This window comes from Eutrigla gurnardus (assembly GCF_963514095.1).
Source record: "Eutrigla gurnardus genome assembly, chromosome: 24".
Lineage (NCBI taxonomy): Eukaryota > Metazoa > Chordata > Actinopteri > Perciformes > Triglidae > Eutrigla > Eutrigla gurnardus.
In genome coordinates this window covers 6400673-6408817 of record NC_139935.1, presented here as the reverse complement: position 1 = coordinate 6408817, position 8145 = coordinate 6400673, and positions in this window count along the sequence as shown.

Here is an 8145-nt window from a genome sequence, read left to right as displayed (position 1 = left end):
TGCTCCCTCTTTCTCAGGCACGAGGCTCATTGTAGCGTATTTAGAGGAGCAACTGTGACATTTTCAAGCAACTTTTTGTTGCGCACCCATGTGTGAAATCTTAGCTGGCATTTAAGAGTAATACTTTTGGTAATTATAACTCGAAGCCTTTTTTTTTTCTCCTTGACTTATCATCGTGACATTAGCACAGCTTGACCTGTAAAAATAGAGGTTGCAGTGCAGGGCTCTGAAAGCAAAATTCATCACGTTGAAAAAGCCGCAGGCAACGTGTGAACGCACTCCGAATCTCTGTCTGTACATGCTGGAGACGCAGCCGGGCTGCTGTATCTGCTTGCGTGTGGGACCGTTGGCAGCCCGCCCATTTAATTCATTTAACGCTGAAGAAAACGGAGCACCTCTGGCAAACAGGGCAGTGGAAAATAGAGCCGTGAATCTTGATTGTGGAGGTAAATGAACAGATAGGTCCAGAGGTGTGTCATCTGTCTGTGAGCAGAGATGCATTAGTGTGGATACACCCCGTCAAACCTGTGTCCCCGGTAACCTCCCGGAGGAAAAAACATCAAGCACGTGGATGTTTTGTTGCAGAATGCACGATATTGTAGTTGCAAAAGGCGTCGTTCAAGCATAACCGGGCAAAAACGGAATATTCTGGACAATGTAAGGCAGTTTGGTATGTATCTGGTTTTAAATATTCATGGCGAGGGGGGCAGGAGTGGTGCGTGGCTGGAGTGTGATTTACACCAGCAATAAGTTTGTGTCAGCGTAGAGGTCGACAGTCCCCCCGAGCAAACCTAACAGAGCTGTAACGGGAGACGATAACCTCCCACCAGTGACTAGACCACCCCGGCTCGGCTGTTTAAAATACTCTGACCTATAAATCAGGGGGTTATTTTTTTTATATCACAAAAATCTTGTACAAGTTTTATATTTATTTCAACAGAAAACAATTGTCAGGATTCAAAAAGTCTGTATAGTTGGGGAATAACAAGATGTGGCCTTGAATCTACAAACAGAAGTATGGATACAGCTGTTATTTATTAACATCTATGAAATATATTATGCGGTGCTGAAGCATATCTTCCCTTCAAAATGTAACAAAAAGAATAAAATATGATTTTGGCTTTATTTTAATCATAAAACGTTAGTTACCTCTTCTTTGCCCTCTCTTGTCCATCGCAGCTGGTTGCTAGGCGACGGGAGTGGCAAAGGTGACGCAACCAGCAAATCTTCTGAAGACCAGACCCTCTCGTTTCAGGGGCCGCTAAGTTGGGCCTTCAAAGGAACCCACAAAGGCTGCATCCTGCCGCCGCTGAATGGCGACGCAGCTAACGTTTGGCTTTGAATTAGTGCGGGGATCAAAGGTCGCGCTCTGTTGTTTGTGCTCAATCACTCCATGTTATGTCATTCTCTTCATTTCGTATTCCCACACGGCTGAATTCCAGATGAAACCTGAGAGGAGAAGGAGAATATGTCCAACTCATCAGGCGTAAATAATGATATGAAGTATGAAAAAAAATCGATCGAGCGGGGGGAAAAAAAGCTTTCAAAGAAAATGAGGCGTCACCAGCTCAATCCCCTGAAAAGTGACTCAGTCAAGAGGACAAACTGCTCTTCGGGGACGTGCACGGCACGACGTAAACACCAAAGTGCATCGGCCCCGTGTGCATCCATCAGCCGTCACTGTCCGGGCCTTCCCCTCAGTCTTTAAATCTGGAGCGACAGGGTGTCACTGGGAAAACCCATTGAGCACCGCGGGACGACGGCAACATGCCCTTCTCCATCACACCTTTGTTCCATCCTCCTCTCCGAGCCCATGACAAGGCAGGGGACGAGTTATCACATCCGTCAGCTTTATGAGTCCCCGTCCGCCTGTGTCGCGGTAATAAAGTCATTGTGCTGCATCTTCAAAATGGGGTGAGTCAGAGCAAGTGATAGGAAATTGGTCAGCGGAGTGTCGTTGAGGGGCGGGAGGAAAAAAAAAAAAGTACATTCTGCGCCAGTGGCTTCTTTGGATGCATTGTTGGTTTGATTAATAATATGAGGAGAAAACCCTCATTCCTCCAGAGTATTTTCCACCTGAGAAACTGGCCATAACAGCCCAAAATAGCCTCAATGAGAGGAGATTATAGTCAGAGTGAATTCCCTTTTGTTAAATGAGTGTATATTAATCCTATGTATTCTCTGAATTATAGTAACTGTAGATAAAACTGTATTATCCGTAACACGCTAAAATGTTCTCACGTGACGGCCCACGGAGTCCTCGACGCCAGCAGAGCTGTGGATTGTCTTTGGGAGACGTAGATGGGATGGGAGCCCGGCGGCCTGCTGTGCACTGTGAGGAGGAGTAATTGTGTGAGCAGTAATTGCACGATCTGCATCTGCCAGGGAGAATAAGGGCCGTCATCGGGTCAGATGTCTGCCACCTCCGGGAACATTCAGTCACATGAATGCTAAACTCAGTGGACTGCATGTACAGTATTGACAAGATGTGTATACAGTATTATCGCAGTACTATTCGCCATGTTTTTCTCTCCTCCGCCAGAGATTCTTGAGGGTAGTTTGTCAAGAGCGTTGCATTAATTGTTCAACTTGCAGGGGGTGTTGTGCACCTGAAAATGAGACCATTTGTATTACCTGTCATGTTACTTTAAAAAAAAAAGAGAGGATATAAAACTCTCTGGAATAGCAACATGGTTATTATGTTTAATTAATAACCAATGCAGTGCTGAAACAATTAGGCAGTCGATCAATTGAAGATTCGTCTAATTGAAGTCACTATACATTTCCATAAATGTGATGATTTTCAGTTTTTTTTTCCCCCCTCTCCATTTTATGGCATTGTGAATTGAATTAATTTAGATTTTGGACTCCGGTTCAGGCGAAGCAATCAATTTGAAGATGTAACCTTGGACTCTGGGAGCCGCTGATAGGCATTCGTCACCATTCAGACCTTCATTTTTCACTTAAAGTGATTCATTTAAACAAAGCAAAATAGTCATTAGTTGCAGCTAAAAGCCTAAACCATTGCATGAAAGGCATTTGGGCTATCAAAAAACTCAAAGCTTAAATAAGAATATGCCCTAAAACATAATCATTCTCCTGATGCAAGACAGTTCAGTCAGCGAGTCTGACAGTTGACGCTATCTCCCGAAAATAGAAGGCTCCAGTCTGTCATATTGTCAAAATATCAATCCTGGAGGAGTGCTGCTGACAGATTAGGACGCTGCATTTACATAACTGTCACCTTCTGGACCAGAAGAAATGCAGCCAGCTCCTCACTCCCTACTTTTAGAAGCAACTTTAGGATTTAAGTCAGTTTATCCTTAATAAGACGCCACAAATACAGTATTGTTTCTCCTGGATGATGAATGGATCCAAAGTGCCGGAGGCGATACGTACTCCACAAAGGGAACTAGATTGGAGGCGATTGGAACAAGATCAAACACAGTGGACCCAAGTTACTGGAATCAGTTTGTTCACATCAGTCTTAATGGGGTGGGACCGAAAAGCCACCGGGGGTCATTTATGTGAGTCCGATGTTTCCCCCGCCGAAGCATTAACTTGTCATTTTCGCTGCCAAAGTGATGCATTTAATAGCAACCGCAGGATTTCCATAGACTGTACGTTTCAATCTGATTCCAGTCGATAAGTGGATGGAAGTGCAATTTGTATCCGCATCATGTTTTATCACCCCTCCTCACTCCTTACGAGTCTGCAGAGTTTGACACCCAACAAAGGCTGGAGCGTGAGGAGAGCGGCCCCCCTGCGGAGGCCGACACCTATGAAGACGAATGCAAATCCAGCCACAGATATCGTCCATTAGAGATAACCGCTGACCTGGGCAGCTATTCTTTCAACAGCCGGCCTCCTGGGCAGCGGTGAGGAGTGGAGGTGACCGCTGAGGTCAGTAGAAATGGCGCACGGTGCTGGAAATGGTCCATAAAAGCTCTTTCTGACATGGCAGAGTAGCCCTGGATACTTGCCAGCAGACCCTTTTTTCACAGGAGAACCCTGCAGAGCCTGTCAGAGCCGAGGTCCTTCATGACTTACTGTAAGATAAGATCCAATGTCAAGCTTTGTGTTAAAGGTGTTAAATTCCATATGCAGGACTTTATTATAGCAGCAAACAACACTTTTCTATGTCAAGAAATAATGGTCTTTTAATCTGAATTTAGCACCTTTAAAATGTAATCTGGTACTTGAAGTGGGTTATATAATGGTGATAAAGCCTGCTTTGCATGTTTGACATGGTATTGGAAACGAGGCTACTGTGAGCTTGGCGTGTCTTCATGCCCCGTCCCTGCACTCCTCCAAGGAGGAGCAGCACATATGGCCCCCTGGGCGCTATGGATGGGTCGCTGCAATCAAAGTGGGAGGACAAGAGCGCAAGAAGTATCCCATCTGTCATGTTATCCGCTCTCCCCTCGCTCTAAAATGGATTAATAACGGTCGGGAAAAGAACAGTGAGCAGAATGAAGCATCATAATTGTCTGCAGAATGGGGGGGATTCACGGGGTGCGTGCTAGTTATTGATATCCGTTAGAGATTTTTTAAAAACAATCTGGTTTTTAGTGCTCCGTTTGGGCCGCGCTTCCCTGTTTCTCGGCTTGAAAGCGCCTGAGCATTTTAAATACATAGCCAGCATTAATCACACTGGAGTACATCTGCACTACAGCTGCTAACTCTGACTAACAGAAATAGGTCTGAGTGGAAAATTATGTTGAAAAGTGCACATTTTCTCCATCATGTTCTCTAATGAATGTTTTTTTGTATTTTTGATTGGAAATCCAATATCTTTTTCTTCCTGGAAAATAAAATATGAAGTGTGCTTCTCAGCTAGAAACGACCAATTTCAGTCGACAATTTTTATGATGAGAAGTGGACGTGTCTTCTTTTTTTTTTCTTGTAAAATGATCTCGATCACATGATTTTGACTTCTATTTGCCTTAGTGAGTTCTTTGTCTGGATGCTGTATTTATATGCGTTTTATTCTGTTGGTTTCAGAAGCATTATGGTCTGTGTTTGTAGTCTGAGGAGTAGCGACCAATCATGTTCTAGCAGGACCTGAAGATTTAGCTTTTAATTGGTTTAGAATAAGCTGGTAAATTGGATCCTCAGGTGGAGCTGTCCACCCGACTGTGGTGCTGAATCCCCCTCATGTCCAGTTTTGTGGCGTTTATTAGCAGTTTACATTTAATTCCTTTGGTGAAATGAAGGGTTGGGTGAGTAGCTGCGCAGGTGGATCACACCTTTGTGAAGATGGAGCTTTTCAGAGTAGATTATCCAGCCGAGGGGATCGTGAATCTACCGGGAACAAAGATGTTCCACTAGAGCAAATATGATCTCCTTTCCCCCCGGGGGTTCTCTGCCCACATTAGATGGCAAGGCCCTGCCAGAACCTCTACCTCTGATCAAACCCCTATCACTTACGTTTTATTGTGTGGCTGTCCTTGCCCAACAGACTTTGTAGATGTAATTTATGAAGTAGCCCGTAGCCCATTTTTTCCCGAGCACCAATCCATTCAGGAGCGCCTGTTGCATCGGCTGGTCAGAGCCAGGAGGTTTAATATGCTGCTTCTCCTGGTAGGATAGGTACATAATCAAATCACACATTTCACTGTGGGGATGGTGGGTTTAAGTGTTTAATGAAAACCCCACCTTTATCACCAGGTGAATATTTTTAGCGTCCCAGGATTGAGTCACAATAAAAGCAGGGGAAATTCATATTCAGTGAAGCCTTGCTTATTGACTGTAAGCTACACTGAAAGTGGGCTCGGGGACAGAAATAGTTCATTGTGGAAACGATGAAATTAAAACAGGAAAGGGGGAGGGACGGTATTTTTTTTTTCCCATCGCTGATGCATGACAAGTAAAATGAATATTACAGTAAGGTACTGGAATTATAAACTAGACAGAATTACTGGAAAAAAGTAACAAAAAAGCTGTCTAATGTGAATGCTAATAACCACTGTAGGTCATCAGGGCCAATTAGTTAAAGCACAACACTTTCTCTTTATTAACCGCGGTGAATACTGAACACGGGAGCCGTGCAAATTGTGTTTCCTCATTTTCATAACAAATTATCGTAAGATTTGCAGCGAGCATGCTGCCCACACACCTTTTTTTTTCCTGAGTGTTTCACATCAATAGTACAGAATCCGCCAAAGGCAGAGGCAGACGTATCAAATGTATGATAATTTTCAATTTTGACAAAGCGGAATCTCATATCTTCTCGGTGTAGGAAGCCGCCCACGCAGAGCACACAGTGAGATGCAGTAATCCAGCGCGGGTGACTGAGGGATCCTCCAATGGCCGCCGTTCCTTCATCATTAAATTACACTCCGGCGTTTAAACCCGCCGGACTAGCAGGAACATTAGTTTTCCATTTGCGTAACCAGGTTGAAAAGCCTTGAGCATGCTCACATTCAAAGGTTCAATTTCAAAGCGCTCCCCGCCGCCACTTGACACTCGATCAAGTCGGCCGCTCGGCTTTCATGTCAAAGTGGACGGTCGCCGACCGCTCGCCGCTTCCTTGTCTTTAGGGAATCAATTATTTTCACGGCCGACATAAAATGTGGGAAAGTGATGAGCAAGAGCGGCCTGAGCCAAAAGTGAGCAGCAGTCAACAGCATCCCAGCTGTCATGACTCTACCACTAATGTGTATAATCTGGTATTAGATTATTATGACAAGATTAATATCACCAGATAGATGAGATTAGGTTTAGTTAGCTTTTTTTATGAACTTTATTGAAGTAACATAACACAATTCATAAGAGCTGTTTCACAGATACAAAAACAAAAAGTCAATAAATAGGTTACAATTACAAACTATATTCCTGAGATCTCAGATAAGGTTGTATAATCATGATAAATAAACAAAATAAATAAATTTCTATAGTTAATACAGTATTTAACACTTAATCAATCTTAAATGTCATTAATTGATATGTTTATGATGACCTGCACTCATGAACTTGACCTCTTATTGAGAAAGTTGCTCGTCGACACCCACCTCCGTTCTATCTGTCAATACCTCCTTATCTCTGGACTCTCCACGGTTGCCAGTTATGAAAGATGACAGCTGTTTTTTTTTTTATTTTCAGCTAACCCGAGTGGTTGTGCCGCGTTTGCATGTCTTTGATTATCCCTCTCTCCGGTGATGCACACATCCTGTAATTACCGCACGCCCACAGACGGACGCTCTGAGCCATTAGACAGGTCTGTGGACTGAATTAAAGGCAGGTAACACATTTTTATAAGTGTTGACCACAACGTTTGACCTTCCACTGTAGGAGACGCTTGATAAAACAGTGAGTTTAGAGCTTTAATCATGTACAGTGCTGCAGTTTGTTAAATCTTTGTTTCAGGCTAAATTGAGTACTTCCCCCAAATTACTATAATCAGTCGTCAACAAGAACACTTTGTTTTATCAAGAGCGACATCGTAATTTAACCACCCGGACATGGCCGGTGACAGCTTGTAATTAATAATTGCTCGCGGAAAGTTTGTTCGGCATTGTCTTTTGAAAGTTGCCGATTTTTACGAACGTCGTTTGATCCCGACCCCTGCAACTGCTGTCGGCGGTTTGTGCGAACCCCATCAAAGGAGCATTTTTAATTCGCTGCGACGTTTTGGCCACGCCACGTTTCCCATCCTCCACCGCAGTCGGGAGAGGGAGAAGTAAATGAAAGCGGTGGGCGGCAAAAGCGAGGGGGGAGAATTTAGAGAAACAAACAAGAGTAAATGAGAATATAAGGAGGGGGAGATGACGGCGTGGAGATTAGAGGACGGCAGCTGGTGACGGCGAGGGGCCTCGTCTCCGAACGCAGGTGTAAAGCGGTGACACCTGGCTGGCATGCAGAGCTCAGCATGACCCGACAGTTCTGAGACCCTTTTTTTTCCTAAGCAACGCGTCTCATTACAGGGATTGAACAAGAGACGAGTGTGCGGAAAGATTTAACACGGGATTTCAAGCTTTTCCTTGAATTAGCTTCAACAGAAGCAATGGTGTATACAGTGTGGCGCCACAAGCTGTGTTAAAGCTGGAAAGGAATATTTCTGGAGAGCATAATAGGAGAAGAGGAATGTATTTCCTGTTTTCTTTAGGTTTAATGAGTTAAAGTTAGTGCTGGTTGCTTTTTTAT